Genomic DNA, 17,506 nt, shown 5'->3' on the forward strand with positions numbered 1-17,506 from the left:
GTAGCACGTCCTCTTGCATTGATGCATGCCTGTATTCATCGTGGCATACTATCCACAAGTTCATCAAGGCACCGTTGGTCCAGATGGTCCAACTCCTCAACGGCGATTCGGCGTAGATCCCTCAGAGTGGTTAGTGGGTCACGTCGTCCATAAACAGTCCTTTTCAATGTACCCCAGGGATGCTCGAAAGGGTTCATGTCTGGAGAACATACTGACCACTCTAGTCGAACGATGTCATTATCCTGAAGGAAGTCATTCACAAGATGTGCAGGATGGGGGCGCGAATTGTCGTCCATAAAGACGAATGCCTCGCCAGTATGCTGCCAATATGGTTGCTCTATCGGTCAGAGGATGGCATTCACGTATCGTACTGCCGTTACTGTGCCTTTCATGACCACCAGTGGCGTACGTCGTCCCCACATAATGCCACCCCAAAACAGCAGAGAACTTCCACATTGCTGCATTCACTGGGCAGTGTGTCTAAGGCGTTCAACATGACCGGGTTGCCTCCAAACTCGTCTCCGACGATTGTCTGGTTGTTGAAGGTATATGCGACAATCATCGGTGAAGAGAACGCGATGCCAATCCTGAGTGGTGCATTCGGCATGTTGTTGGGCCCATCTGTACCGCGCAGCATGGTGTCGTGGTTGCAAAGATGGACCTCGCCATGGACGTTGGGAATGAAGTTGCGCATCATGCAGCCTATTGCGCACAGTTTGAGTCATAGCACGACGTCCTGTGTCTGCACTAAAAGCATTATTCAACATGGTTGCGTTGCTCTGAGGGCTCATCCGAGCCATAATCAATGGGTAACGGTCATCCACTGCAGTAGTAGCCCTTGGGTGGCCTGAGCGAGGCATGTCATCGACAGTTCCTGTCTCTCTGTATCTCCTCCATGTCCGAAAAACATCGCTTTGTTTCACTCCGAGACGCCTGGACACTTTCCTTGTTGAGAGCCTTTTCTGTAACAAAGTATCGTGATCGAACCGCGGTATTGACCGTCTAGCCATGGTTGAACTACAGACAACACGAGCCGTGTACCTCTTTCCAGTCGGACCCCCTCCGTCTAATAGGCGCTGCTCATACATGGTTGTTTACAACTTCGAGCGGGTTTAGTGACCTCTGTGAACAGACAAAGGGACTGTGTCTGTGATACAATATCCACAGTCAACGTCTATCTTCAGGAGTTCTGGGGACCAGGGTTAGCAGAAATCTTTTTTTTAGATACGTACAATGCATAAATTTCAATTTTTGTAAATTCTATACTGGTGACTGCATGTTGCACAAACAGCCAATTCCGTGAAGCGTAATACAGAAATCCGATAAAAACCAGATACTACGACCAATCACTTTGGGAGTTATCAACGCGCGATTACACGAACTCTAGAATACTTCAGTCCTACCCAAGAGTTATTTCGATTCGTCTCGGAAATTTTTATTTATTCTAAAAATTACTATATGTAGATTATATACCATGGTACACAGTGTAAATAAAATGACCCCGTCCATTACTGCACGATACCGTCCACAAGTAAATATATAACATACGTGACCTATCGCCGCGTAATGCGTGACTGTCGTAGCACTGGTGGCCGTTGAAGTTCGCATGGCCACTTATCGATTCCTCCTTAAAGCCCGCCGGTGTGGCCGAGCGGTTCTAGGCGCTACAGTCTGGAACCGCGTGACCGCTACGGTCGCAGGTTCGAATCCTGCCTCGGGCATGGATGTGTGTGATGTCCTTAGGTTAGTTAGGTTTAAGTAGTTCTAAGTTCTAGGGGACTGATGACCTCAGAAGTTGTCCCATAATGCTCAGAGCCATTTGAACCAATCCTCCTTAAAGTCAGACGGGATGCGATATTTGATACGTAGGATATCAGTTCAGGGCAATGAAAGGAATTGAAAATATTTTAACTTAGGATAGTATTCACGGATTATAAACTGCCGTGCATTCATACGACTTTGTACAAAGTAAGCTAACGACTGCAGATGTATATCCGGGCGGGTATGTAAATCGTGGAATAGAATCATTATAACGTTGCTGTCATTATCATCATCGTCTTCAGCAGCAACAGCTTCAAGGGAATCTCTTGGATATGAGTGTGCGTAAAGTACATACTTAACTTTGTTCTGGGGTTTTCATTAACTGTCTTTGCAGTTTTCTTCCTTTCTTTAATTATTGATCTATTTTATATTAGGCAAGAAATATATAATAGTTGTTGATATATTCATGTCTTATATGATACCTCTGGGAACAAGTCTTCTCAGCATGTAAGTACCTTCTTTTTTGCTAGTCGTGTTCGGTATTAATTTGTAATATAACTTATATTTACAGAACCTCTTGACATGTACATCCGCCATATCCCCCAACAGCCAAACCATCAGGAGAATAATGCACAAAATAGCAGCTATTATATTAAAATTTCATCATAAAATAACATATACAGTGTCTTAAAAAAGTTCCTATTATATATGTCCGGCAACCAATACCTATTGAGATATGGGACAATGTGCCCTCTCAATCCAATCTGTCACGCAGAAGTTGACACAACTGACAGTGTTGCATGTAATTACCACGCATCCTGAGGAACCTTCAGGCCTTCTTCGCAGCGAATCACGCACTATTTCAGATACATCTGGCTCCATTCGGACTGCCTCGCTTGCTTTGGTCACACGGTCATGTAACGCCTGCAAATTTTTGATGGGTAGGGCACACACAGGCGCTTGCCAGAAACCCAACGGATTCAACCCCATTGATCCGCGAGGCCATGCTACTGGACTTCCTCGACCAATTCATCAACCGTGAAACGTTGCCGTGAAGTACTGTCGCACAATCCGTAGAAAATTGGATATTACCTCTTCGTGTGTAAACTACCATCGTTTACCTTATGCAAGGGTAACGTTCTCCAATATTGCTGATGATTCACTGTGCAGAAATCGATGATACACAGCACAAGTCAATGTGTTTGGTAAAGTTTAAGACACTATTACTCTGTTACAGTTCCTGTCCACACATCGATACTGTATCGAACCTGAAGTCTCACTTCCATGATTACTGGAGGATTTATATGTGCCCACATGTGCGTATTGTGGTAATTTACTAAGCCATCCTTGGTGAATCCTACCTCATCTGTAAATAAAATGCAGGCTGTGAACTGCGGATTTTAAGCGGCCTACCTCTCAACAGATTTCGGTTTCCGGTCATATCATTATAAAAACTTATCTTCTAATTTTGGCCAATACTATCTCCTGATCATAGCTAACACTTGGTTCAAGAATCATAAAAGAAGGCTGTATACATGGAAGAAGCGTGGAGAAACTGACAGGTTTCAGATAGATTATATAATGGTAAGACAGAGATTTAGGAACCAGGTTTTAAATTGTATACATTTCCAGGGCCAGATGTGGACTCTGACCACAATCTATTGGTTATGACCTGTAGATTAAAACTGAAGAAACTGCAAAAAGGTGGGAATTTAAGGAGATGGGACCTGGATAATCTGAAAGAACCAGAGGTTGTACAGAGTTTCAGGGAGAGCATAAGGGAACAATTGACAGGAATGGGGGAAAGAAATACGGTAGAAGAAGAATGGGTAGCTCTGAGGGATGAAGTAGTGAAGGCAGCAGAGGATAAAGTAGGTAAAAAGACGAGGGCTGCTAGAAATCCTTGGGTAACAGAAGAAATATTGAATTTAATTGATGAGAGGAGAAAATATAAAAATGCAGTAAATGACGCAGGCAAAAAGGAATACAAATGTCTCAAAAATGAGATCGACAGGAAGTGCAAAATGGCTAAGCAGGCATGGCTAGAGGACAAATGTAAGGATGTAGAGGCTTATCTCACTAGGGGTAAGATAGATACTGCCTACAGGAAAATTAAAGAGACCTTTGGAGATAAGAGAAGCACTTGTATGAACATCAAGAGCTCAGATGGCAACCCAGTTCTAAGCAAAGAAGGGAAAGCAGAAAGGTGGAAGGAGTATATAGAGGGTCTATTCAAGGGCGATGTACTTGAGGACAATATTATGGAAATGGAAGAGGAGGTAGATGAAGATGAAATGGGAGAAGAGTTTGCCAGAGCACTGAAAGACCTGAGTCGAAACATGGCCCCTGGAGTAGACAACATTCCATTGGAACTACTGACAGTCTTGGGAGAGCCAGTCCTCACAAAACTCTACCATCTGGTGAGCAAGATGTATGAGACAGGCGAAATTCCCTCACATTTCAAGAAGAATATAATAACTCCAATCCCAAAGAAAACAGGTGTTGACAGATGTGAAAATTACCGAACTATCAGTTTAATAAGTCACAGCTGCAAAAGACTAACGCGAATTCTTTACAGAAGAATGGAAAAACTAGTAGAAGCCGACCTCGGGGAAGATCAGTTTGGATTCCGTAGAAATGTTGGAACACGTGAGGCAATACTGACCCTACGACTTATATTAGGAGCTAGATTAAGGAAGGGCAAACCTACGTTTCTAGCATTTGTAGACTTAGAGAAAGCTTTTGACAACGTTGACTGGAATACTCTCTTTCAAATACTTAAGGTGTCAGGGGTAAAATACAGGGAGCGAAAGGCTATTTACAATTTGTACAGAAACCAGATGGCAGTTATAAGAGTCGAGGGACATGAAAGGGAAGCAGTGGTTGGGAAGGGAGTGAGACAGGGTTGTAGTCTCTCCCCGATGTTATTCTATCTGTATACTGAGCAAGCAGTGAAGGAAACAAAAGAAAAATTCGGAGTAGGTATTAAAATCCATGGAGAAGAAATAAAAATGTTGAGGTTTGCCGATGACATCGTAATTCTGTCAGAGACAGCACAGGACTTGGAAGAGCAGTTGAACGGAATGGACAGTGTCTTGAAAGGAGGGTATAAGATGAACATCAACAAAAGCAAAACGAGGATAATGGAATGTAGTCGAATTAAGTCGGATGATGCTGAGGGAATTAGATTAGGAAATGAGACACTTAAAGCAGTAAAGGAGTTTTGCTATTTGGGGAGCAAAATAACTGATGATGGTCGAAGTAGAGAGGATATAAAATGTAGACTGGCAATGGCAAGGAAAGCGTTTCTGAAGACGAGAATTTTGTTAACATCGAGCATAGATTTAAGTGTCAGGAAGTCGTTTCTGAAAGTATTTGTATGGAGTGTAGCCATGTATGGAAGTGAAACATGGACGATAAATAGTTTGGACAAGAAGAGAATAGAAGCTTTCGAAATGTGGTGCTACAGAAGAATGCTGAAGATTAGATGGGTGGATCACATAACTAATGAGGAAGTATTGAACAGGATTGGGTAGAAGAGAAGTTTCTGGCACAACTTGACCAGAAGAAGGGATCGGTTGGTAGGACATGTTTTGAGGCATCAAGGGATCACCAATTTTGCATTGTAGGGCAGCGTGGAGGGTAAAAATCGTAGAGGGAGACCAAGAGATGAACACACTAAGCAGATTCAGAAGGATGTAGACTGCAGTAAGTACTGGGAGATGAAGAAGCTTGCAAAGGATAGAGTAGCATGGAGAGCTGCATCAATCCAGTCTCAGGACTGAAGACCACAACAGCAACAACTATCTCCTATAAAAATAGGTGACTTTTTTGTATATCAGTACGTATACTACCTTGAAGATAAGCAGAACATGCGGGAAACACTTGGCGTTATATTGAGTTAAACAGAAGATAAATAAAAATGTGACTAGTAGCAGTAGAACACAAACAATTATTTCACACAGTCACGGTTTCTATACTTAGCCACTATAGTTACAATTAATTAGACTAAAGCTGTCTTTCCCTCTTAAATCGCTCTGCACTGATGCGAAAAGATACTTGAAAGTTGCAACTGACTGCAGTGAACGATCATGAGGCATAATTCGAGCCGAAAGAGCAAATGTGTTTCACTAAATTCATCCGCTCAGCAAAGCACGTGCGGTGTTATACATCGGAGGGAAAGCACTTAAGTTGTCCAGGTATTCTAGGAGTGCCTTTTGCAGTCGTATTTCTTTCCTCTGTGTAGAAAAATATGTAAGGAACAAAAAGGGTCGGAGGAATATGTAACAGACCAATAAAATAATTTATCGACGATAAGCGGCAGAACAGAAAGCTCTCAGCTGTACGACAGTTACAGTTTCAGTTTTAGAGGTGAAAAATTTCGTCTCTAGGAGGGGGACGCTTTAGCGTATTTGGACATCTCTTCCCTGTTTTCAAAGTCAGAATCGGCACTGGTCCACACCTGTTACCGATCAATTCATGCGCGTTTCAGTCTGATGTCTGCTTGGGTACTTCCAGAATCTAGGCGCGTCAGTCTGGAACCTCGCGACCGTTACGGTCGCAGGTTCGAATCCTGCCTCAGGCATGGAAGTGTGTGATGTCGTTACGTTAGTTAGGTTTACATAGTTCTAAGTTCTAGGGGACTGATGACCTCAGTTGCTAAGTCCTATAGTGCTCAGAGCCATCTGAACCATTTTTTGAACTTCTTGAATGTACCGCAGTCGCTGCAGGAACACGCTCTGGTCGGTCGGACAGTGAGGCGTAACTGGAAACAAATCAACATGAAGGTCACTAAAAACATAATCCTACCTGCAAAGTAAATCAACTTTTATGGAAAATGTAGTATACAAGCGTGCAGAAACAATAAACAAGCAGCTGTCAAAGAATCAAACAATGGAGTCCTGAAGTGGTAAATATTATTCCACAGACCGAAGCACATTACCCAGAACTATAAACACTCGGCTTTTGAAAACATAGCTTGGTGTAATTCATCTGTCAACTTTAAACGTTAAAATAATTAACCCAAATATTGATGAACCGGCACATTCTGATGCCTGAATTTATCCTCAACTGCAATCATGTAGGATATGTGAGTTACATTTGAGTCTGCATGACAGACATATAACAGTCAGCGAGAATACAATGATTTCATTCCGTCTGCTCCATGTGTAGTTGAGAGTAGCTGATTTAAGTAATTGTGATATAGGACTAATTGTGACGGCCAATTGACTGACTACATGTTCCACGAAAAAGTTGTAGTTAAATGTCTCACGAAAACGTTGTAGCTTACAATCAGCCTCTTTCTGAATTAAAGGAATGCAGGTATCCCTACTAGTAGACTGAGCAATTGAGGAACGATTGAGCTGGTATATTAGGTAAGGGACTGGACAAATAGGTCTCAACTATCTGTTCAGTCATTTAGATTCATGTTTCCTGTCCTTTCCTGAAAGAAATGGTAACGAATAATGAGATGGTTACTATGAAAGGAGACACAGCAGATTAAAAAGACCTACAGACACATCATTTACGTTCGAACATATAAGAAGCTTGAACTGGGTGTGTCAGATGTGTCTAGCACTTGCAGAAGTGCTCTCAACGCAGCAAAATTCTGGAGAGGAAGACTCGTGAAAACACATAAAATATTCTTTAGATTTTTCAGGTGGAGTGATCGTGCTGGTAACCCTATGGCTTGAACTCTTTGTTGTCAAAGTTAGTTATCTATGCGACCCGAGCGGTCCAGTGGTGTTGTTATGAGCCGTCGCCTATCCTACCACCACGGAAACGTACATGTTATTCCTAAAAACCCGCGAAATCACAGTTCCACAAGCGAACACAGAAAAGACTACGCTTCTCCTGAAGGTACACTAGATGACTTCAAAAAGTATTTAACACATTATTATGGCAGGCCAAGTAACATTTATTGAATACTACACTCCCCTTCACCGTGATACATACATATTACACTATATTCCAACATAGTCACCAATTCTCTGTAAATAATAGTCGCAAAGTTCTACCAGTCATTCAGTTAATCGACAATAGAAATCAGTTTCTTGGTCACGTAGACATTCGGGAACCGCTGTGAGAACGTCCAAAGTGTTGGAATACCTGTGATCTCTTCGAATCATTTCCTCTATTGTCTGGACAATTTCGTCTGCGGTCGATGTCGATGGATTACCTTCCCGATCAATATCACCCACACCTGAGCTGTCTTGGTCAAATTGTTGGCACCATATCAGCATGGCTCAACACGACAGTGCAGTTGGTCAGCACTCCACTAGAATTTCAAGGTGAATCTATATGCAGTTTACACGTTTTACCCACAACATCGTACTGACTGCTGTGTTTCAGTTTTGGAGTACGTTTCAGTTGCCGCGCCATTTCACCCCCACACTGTAATGCACCTATTAACAGTATCGCAGCAGAACTGTATCTGCAGGAAATCCAAAGCATGTACATTCTTTGAACAGTGCACCATTCTTGTAAAAAGGCCTCAGCCTGAGACGACATGTGTAATATACATTATTAAGTTCTTTCGTACCGCTCAAATAGAGCCACTTTCTCTTCCAAATAAATTCTTCAAAGATATTTGATAGCTGATAACAGCTTCCGACTTTCCTGCAAACTAAAACACTGTCAAATTAGAAGCTAAGCCAGGACTCATTTCTGAAGAAGACGGTACTAAATATTCGGCAGTCTCTCATCTAAACGACTGCCTTTAGGACAGTTTTTGTTAAATTTGTGATGAGCTTGTGATTAAGAAAAATCAGGAAAACCTTGCAGATTTCGTGAGGGGAGTGTACCTCTCACATTTTGGAAATGAAACGCAATAATCAGCATAAATCGAGGAAGATGAGTAGGGTACATTGTATATTTGTTGAAGATCTCAGAAAATGGCCACATTCCGAAAAACAAGCCTTCAGATTTACTATTTCAGTTACGTGCAGGTGGCTTAGAATCCACTCTAGTAATTATTACTTATGTAACATCGATATTACTGGTTACAACTGGAATAATAGAAGCGTAATAAGATTTTTAGCCTTCTGAATGCCATTCTGCCAGGGGGTTGGGAGGGGGGGCGGCGATTTGGTCCACTTCTTCCTGCTCCTAAATCACGACTAGTTTTTGATAGCACTATCCTGGATATTTGCAGCGACACACAGTGTGACGCAGATGAATGATATCATGATGTGTTTCATTGTAATTTAGACAGTTTAAAAGCAAAGCAGTCTACACAAACCGAACTAAATGATTTGGTTAGGAACATGAGCCTAAAGAACTAAGAATAACGTAACGTCTGGTTTTCATACTTAAAGAAAAGAAATTGTTGGAAATACGAGAATGCTTATGCATCTAGCAGAGGAGAGCACACATTTTCTCAAAGTTTCAAAGAAGAAACTTATTTAATGCAATGTCCAGATACTGTCAGATTAATGAATAAATTTGGAACTGAATATAAAAAGAAGGAATGGAGACTGTTTATAGATTTTTCTGAAAGTAGTTTAAAGACTGTTTTATTACACCAACGCATCAGTGCATGCAATAAGTGTGTAAATATGAAGAAAACTTACGTCACTCTTGGTGTAGTTTTCAAGGGGGGTATCTAGGCACTCATGGGTGCAATAGCAGTGGTGATTTGAATGTGTCTATTAAGTTCCCTTGTTCCTTCAGTGAATGTGACAGTAGGTAAAGGAATCGTCATTAGTCCAGAATATACTTGACTTGAAGCCTGGAAAAAGAATGTTTTGCCCAAGAGACTCGTGAACCCGAAATGAAGCTTCACATTAAGCCGCTCCTATTGAAACAGTCTGTGAAAGCCTTACCAAAGGTTGTGAGTGTTTCAAGTATTTCTTTAAAACGTTTACTTACCTGTCAGGAGCAATATCGAAATAGGCTGTTTATTGGACCTGATACTCTCAAAATGACGATCGACGACACTTTTTAATCATAAATGGCTGTGAGTGAGAGGTAGGCCTGGGTATCTTCCAGTGAGGTTGTCACCTTGCTTCCTTTTCCTCCGTAAACTTGGGTGATGTCAGTGAGAAGTAAAGTGAGATTTTTCCTCATGTCATGAGAGTGATGCATAGACAGTCTCAGGTCCGCTGGAGAGCCAGAGTCATAGGAGACTAGTGTTGGTCACTTCACTGAAACGTACAACAAGTAGTTCATCGGAGGAAAAGCTCCGTTGGATGCTTTAACGGAAAGAGTGAAAATATATATAAGCCAACTGACACATAATTACTATGTAATTAAGAGATATTTTCATCTCTATACTCCAATGAAAGCTTTATTCGTATTGAAATATTAAATTACTTTTCAGTCCAAATAATTTCTTTCTTTCATTTTCTAGTTCATTGTAATTATACCGTAAGTGATAGAGAAAAGGTGCTTTCAAATATGGATTCAGTATCCAAGAAACTGTAAACCGAGCTACTATTAAAGGGAAAATAGTAAGTGTGTAAATCAAGGTTCTTTTGAGAATATGAAGGCAAGTCTCATCAAATCCAGGTAGGAGCACACCGCAGGTCAGCTAACATTGCAACATGGTTAAATATCCGAAAATTTGTCAATTAAGAATGTGTCTGTGGTGATGTGGTCTCGGATGTGATAATGAGGGCTGTTATGAATATGCTGGCGATAACTTCATTGCCATAGCTACAACTGCCCGACAATACTTAGTGATTTTGGAACGAACTAGACATTTAATAGAACGTTATTGCGATGATGTGGAATGGTACTGTAAACCAAACACCATTCTGAAGCATATTTTAGCAAAATGTTGTAACAACAGTCACATATCGCTTTGCAGTTTTATTTCAGCTCTGTAACGAAAACATGATAATGAAAAGGCTTTTCACAATGTTTTTCTTGCATGGCAGCCAGTTTTCACGGAAATCGTCGTATTTCCTGAAATGCTTACTGCTGACAGTTGCTGGCGCTAATCCGCTTGCCACTTGCACGTTGCAGCGGGTTCCCACGGCTTTCACCTAAGGATGCTTGAGGGTGAAATTCGCCTTTCTTTCTGCACATCAAATAGGGGCCGTCTACTGAAGAATCCCTGGCATGAGAAACTCCGTTGCTTCCCTCCAAAACTGCGGGCTGTCCAGTCAAAATTAATATCCCTACCACAAGTACGTACGATGCTGATCAGTGGAGAGACACTGTTCGAACTCAGTAATTATCTCATGAATAGTAATGATGCTTTTTTTTTTTTTAGTAGAAAAGTGAACAAGTTCGTTCGTCAAATTGCCAGCAGCGTTCAGTCTTTCCTCGAAACTGAGCCTCGGAATTGCAGGGAGTTCAGGAGAGAAACTGGACTGGAAGGGATTCGCTTCTCAGCTCTCTCCTGATTCTGACTGGCGCACTCTCGCTGTACTTGAGGAATGTGAGTTTCGCTAAGGCAGTAGCGAAATCCATCTTCTGGGTAGCTCGCATTTAACTCATTCGGCTACACATCTTGAACGTTCAATTATCTACGAGGGGCGTTCAGTAAGTAGTGCAATACATTTTTTCGGCCGATTTCGGTTGAAAAAAATTCGACGTTTGTTTTGGAACATCGTGGAGTTTTCCCTTTTCAGCCCCTATAATTTCATGAAATTCAGATAGGTAGGCTTCAAAATGGCGTCTGTAACGGAGAGGCGTACCAAGTAGAGAGGTGTCAATGAGCTTCTTTTGGAGGAACCAGAGTATCGCACATATTTATAGGCACTTGCTGAATATATATATCTGCAGATCTGCCAGTGAACATACGCACTGTCAGCTGTTGGGCGAGGGGTCTGTCTTCATCGCAACGACGTCGCGCAAATCTGTCGCCGGCCGGTCGCACACAGCTGTGACTCCTGCAATGTTGGGACGTACGGACACTCTCATTCGAGGTGATCGACGGGTCACAAACAAACGCATCGCTACTCAACTGGACGTCCGTGTTGGTAGCGCTGATACACTCCTCAACCAGTTGGGGGATCTGTGCCTTCTGGGTTCCTCGCCGGCTAACAGAGGGCCATAAAGAGCAACGAAGCACCATATGCCCGCTATTGCTTGCGCGCTACGAGAATGATCACGACATTTTTTTGTCGAACATCGTAACACACGATGAAATATGGGTTCATCGCTTAGAACCAGAAACAAAACGGCAATCCATGGAGTGGCGCTATACTACCTCTCCTCCGAAGAAAATGTTCAAAGCCTCACCCTCAGCCGATAAAGTCATGGCGATGGTGTTCTGGGACACTGAAGGGGCTATTCTTTTTGATGTGCTCTCTTATGGTACAACGATAAACTCTCAAGTGTATTATGCTACCCTCAGGAAATTGAAGAAACAACTTTGCGTGTTCGTCACCACAAAATTACAAACGAACTTCTTCTTCTCCATGACAATGCAAGGCCTCACACAAGTCTGTGCATCCCAGAGGGGCTCACAAAACTTCACTGGACTCCTCTTCCTTATCCACCGTACAACCCGGATCTCGCACCTTCCGCCTCCCATCTGTTTGACCCAATCAAGGACACCGCAGGAATCAGTACGTGGACGATGGGGAGGTTACTGATGCAGCAAAACATTGGCTCGGTGGTCGACTATCAGAATGGTACAATGCGGGCATACAGGCCCTCCCAGTTACGTGGTGTAAGCACGCCGCATTGAACGGAGATTATGTTTAAAAACAGGGTTTTGTAGCCAAAAGAGGGGGAATAACGTAGTGTATTGGAATCCTGAATAAAAACAACCTGCTTTCAGAAAAAAATGTGGCTTTACTTATTAAACACCCCTCGTATATTGAATATTTGTCTCATTTATCTTGTTTTGCGAGCTGCCCAGATGCGGAAGCCTTGTTCATATCTGCATCTTGCAGTGTTCCAGTTAAACGCAAGCTTCAAGGACTTTAAAGTCGTTTTATTTTAATTTGCAGCAACTTCCATACATAACTCTGTATTATTCATTGTTGAGTGTTCACTTGATTAGATAAATAAAAGTTTCGCATTCTCGATCTGATTTATATTTTGAGATCCCTGATGTCCTACAACTTTCTTATGGTTAGGCGACCCTTATATAACAAATATAACCAGTTGCATTTCTAGCATGTTTGCTTCACTGTGACGAGTTTCTGTGCTGTGCAGTGGCCAAGCACTGTTTTCAAAAATACAAGAGGTGCAGTGGTAGTGTCAATCGGTCACGTATCTTATATCAGGAGCGTTTTGTACACAAGCTATTGAGCCTCATTTCTGCCGCTTCGCGTGGTTTACTTGTGTCACTTTTCATGTTAAATGTATCATGCGCTCCAAGTAGAAATATTTTGCATACTTCTTATTTGATTTCCGCAGACAGTAAATCAGCTAATTACACCCCGATATACGTCTTATTTGCAACAAGATGTGTGGTGTCACCGCCAGACACCACACTTGCTAGGTGGTAGCCTTTAAATCGGCCGCGGTCCGGTAGTATACGTCGGACCCGCGTGTCGCCACTATCAATGATTGCAGACCGGGCGCCGCCACACGGCAGGTCTAGAGTGACTTCGTAGCACTCGCCCCAGTTGTACAGCCGACTTTGCTATCGATGGTTCACTGCATACTTACGTTCTCAATTGCCGAGAAGATAGTTTAGCATAGCCTTCAGCTACGTCATTTGCTACGACCTAGCAAGGCGCCATTATCAGTTGTTATTGATATTGTGAATCATGTATCGTCAAGACCGACGTTAATCATTAATGGATTAAAGTTAAGTATTCCACCAGCTACGTCCGTTTTTCTGAAGTCTAATTTCCTTGTCCTGTTCCAGACCTCACGCCAGCGTGCGTGAGCTAAAACGCGTGCCTTTCGGCCTCCTCTAGTAACACGGTGTTGGCTCTCCTGTCAACCACAACAAGATGCACGTAATTTTCAGTGTGTAACTTATGTCACACAAAATTAAAACTAACTGACATGTTTGTGAAGAGGGCATCTGAGTCTGGACGGTTATAGTCTAAAATTTTTGTATGTGACACGAACAGCCGATAAGGAACAGCAGGCGTTAGCCATTGGATTCGAGTCAGGGTCGCATATTTCCATCCTGGAAAGTAGCACGCGTTATGCGCGGCGGCCAATTCAGGGAAGCACAGACACTACCGATAATCGATATATGAGGATACATGAAGCAGAACAGGACGGCCATCCCCATGGAATATATCACGTCCACCCACCCTTGCTCATTGCAGTGCACTGACCCGCAAGGCGATTATGGTGATCGTTGGTAACGTATTTAATTTTGCTTCTACGTCTGCACACTCTCACCGAAGGCGACCGGCCGTGTTCCTCTACAACAGACGGCTAATAAACCTGTAATAAAAAGCTAGACAGGCTGTGTAGCTGTTTATAAAAAGCTGAAGTACTAGTATTCCGGTACTTCTTCCATTTCCGCTTACTTTATTCGTGTATAATTGCGTCTCCTTTTATTTTAGATCAGAAATGAGGAATTTTCCATTTTTTATAGAAATAGTTGTAATATAAATAATGGCTTAGCTACCTTCGTAGTTCACTAAATTGGGAAGGTTCAAAGAATATTGTGTTCCAAAGTTTCAAATGTGTTATAACAGGCAATCGAGCTTGTCTTTGAAAGTAGCGTTTAAGGCGTCCGGTAAATGTACGCTGCTGGATAACTGCATAGTTGCGTTGTAGGTTCCGTTAGCATCTGACGCTAATATCTCACATGCACGTATAAAGAATATTCATTTGTTGTTTTGTGACCACAAAATGCTGTAAAGAGCTCCATCTTTAGTCACTGCTTGCAAGTGATCTTCATTAGGCTGATTACACAACCGCAGAAAAATAAAGCTAGACTCTGCGTATGATCACGCGATCAATTACTGTCTGTACGCCGCGTTTGCTAACAGAGTATACCCATCGCGGACAGCTATGCGTCACCTACAAACTTTTTTCACATTGAACACTATTATTTTCAGAACACAGGTTGGTATGTTGTCACTGCAGTTTGTATGTCTCGAAGGATCGGAAGTGCCGCAATCGTCTGCAGAACACGTCCACTGAGGGAAACTACACATGTTTTACAAAGTTCAGTTTGGCGAACACGCAGGACATCACATTCACGCGAAGTCTTCACTCACCGGGCGAGGTGGCGCAGTTGTTAGCACACTGGACTGGCATTCGGAAGTACGACGGTTCAAACCCGCGTCCGGCCATCCTGATTTAGGTTTTCCGTGATTTCCCTACAATCGCTTGAGGCAGATGCTGGGATGGTTCCTTTGAAAGGGCACGGCGAATTTCCTTCCCCGTCCTTCCTAATCCGAGCTTGTACTTCGTCTCTAATGACCTCGTTGTCGACGGAACGTTAAACACCAATCTCCTCCTCCTAAGTCTTCACTCTGTGATTTCTCAGCAACGTGGAAAATTCTATGCCGACGGCCGTTGCCTTTGAAACTTAGGTCAGAGGACGATGTACCGCAGAAGTTACGCATATAATCAGTTCACTGCGTCGACAGAAGATCGTTCCCCTGTGAGAAGACTCGCTTCAGAAGTATGCGGAGTTGTTCATACATACCAGGGCGTTCTGAACAGTAAGGTCTCCGATTTTTTTTCCTGCTCTCAATATGGGTTGAGGTGTTGCATGCCATGCACGTTACTTGGTCGACTTTCCTGCTTCACCGAAGTAAATTGCAGCCCTCTGCCGCTAGACGGCTCCTAATTGTAGCGAGTAACCTGGCGGTACGTGAGTAACAGAGTGCTGTAATGGATTTCCGAATTCGAAGAGTACATCCACACATGGAGCACCCTATGCTTCAGCATCACAAAGGCTGACCACACATGAGCGCCTCGACATCTGTTACAATCCGACACCTTTGGTTCACTGTCATCGATCGTCCTCCATACAGTCCCGACTTGGCCCCATTTGATTTTCATCTGTTTCCAGAACTTAATGAACACCTTCGAGGACCTCACCTTGATGAAGAGCTGGTAGCAGAGGTGAAGCTGTGACTCCGACCACGAAGTCAAACATTCTGCAATGAGCATATCAACGGACTGATCTCTCGTTGCAAGAAATGTGTTCGTCGCTAGGATTACCTTGTTGAAAAATAAAAATGTTGACATACAGAATGAAGCTGTAAAATGTTGATACGGGTTGTTTTATTTATAAAGCTGTAAGAGTTTTCACATTACAAATTCGGAGCCACTACTTTTCAGCATGTGACATCCTCCGAGACAAAGACTCCAACTACGTGTAGATTAATGTTGCAGTATGTTTTGTGAGGAGTGAAATGTTCCTTGAATCCCACACACATGCGCTGAACGGGGAGTTATTTAAAAAAATTATCCAGTACCACCACCACTGATCCCAATAACAACATTCAGTCGGACTGTACAACGAATCGTAATCATAGGATCGCTCTATGCATGCATCTGTCTAAGACTGTACGGAGTAAGGTAAGCTAAACTTCTGTGTCCTGGCCCAAGACGCGCCCATCGGGCCTGTCCGACAGCCGTGTCATCCTCTCAAAGAGCGTCATCGGACGCTGTATGTAGGGGCTCGTGGTCAGCACACAGCTCTCCCGGTCGTAGTCGGTTTCTGAACCTTGGAACCGCTAATTATCGATGGAGCAGCTGATTGCACACCGTATCAGTCCTCCCACCGAGGAAAAGTCCCTGGCAGTACCGGGAATCGAAAGTGGGTCCCCCGCATGGCAGTCAGCTGCGCTGACCGCTCAGCTACGGAAGCGGACATGAGGAGTAATCATAACATTTTAATTATCAGCTGTGCCTATGCAGCTTCGTGATAGTCTTAGTTATTATCTAAAAATTGACCCTCCTATGCGACACATTTTGGATGGTACAGCGAAGACTTTGATTGTAGAAGTTTGTATTATGGCTTCTCAAAAACTCATCCCACATAGGAAATCACCTCTTCGTCATTATGGAAATAGCTGCCATAAAATGTTTTCTTAATCCGAGGAAAGAGGAAGAAGTTACTGGGTGCCATTTCAGGAGGATATGGGAGGAGGGGGCAAGGTGGAGAAGCCAAATCTGGTTGCCCAGAGAAGCAGCAAGTGTGACTGTGTTACGCACAGAATGTGCTGGGGAGTGGTTGTGAAACAGGAAGCCGCTCTTGGCCAGCTTCCCGCGGCGCTTGTTATTTACAGTCTCCCGTAACCTTGTTAGGAGATTTCAGTACTATGTTTCTGTGACGGTTCCTCTCCTTACGAGCAGAATCTCTTAGCACCGGATCATGATGGTACCAAAGAACACTGAGCATTGCCTTAACTTTTTCGCGGTGGTGAATCTACATGTTCCACAATTTTCTTTGCTTCTTTGCCTCAGGGTCATATTGATTTGGCTGTGCACTAGAACGCTCATTCAAAAGATCGTATTCACTAGCGTGAGCAACGCAGTTGCGAACACTGTCCACGTAAACACCGGTATCGCAGGCGCACTGCCCCAGACAGAGACCAGTATAACGTACGGAGAACTAGTAAGAGAAGCCTAAGTGGTTGTATTCCAGACAGAAGTGCAATACTAAACAACCAGGAAAATCGGGAGAACAGACCAGTCGGCATGACAAGCCTGATACGGCGCGTAAAGATTAGCTCCAAACTGCTAGTGCTCCGTGCAGCCAGGTTTTTACGTTGGCCTCCGGCAGTGTGTGTCGCTGATGCCGTTTTCTGCACCTCCTTACAGTACGGGCATTCAGCTTCCCTTCGCTGTAACTCGCAAACGTCAGCTCTGTCTGTCGTATCGCTGGGTGACCATAGAATACGTGATA

This window comes from Schistocerca gregaria, chromosome X (assembly GCF_023897955.1).
Source record: "Schistocerca gregaria isolate iqSchGreg1 chromosome X, iqSchGreg1.2, whole genome shotgun sequence".
NCBI classification, from domain to species: Eukaryota; Metazoa; Arthropoda; class Insecta; order Orthoptera; family Acrididae; genus Schistocerca; species Schistocerca gregaria.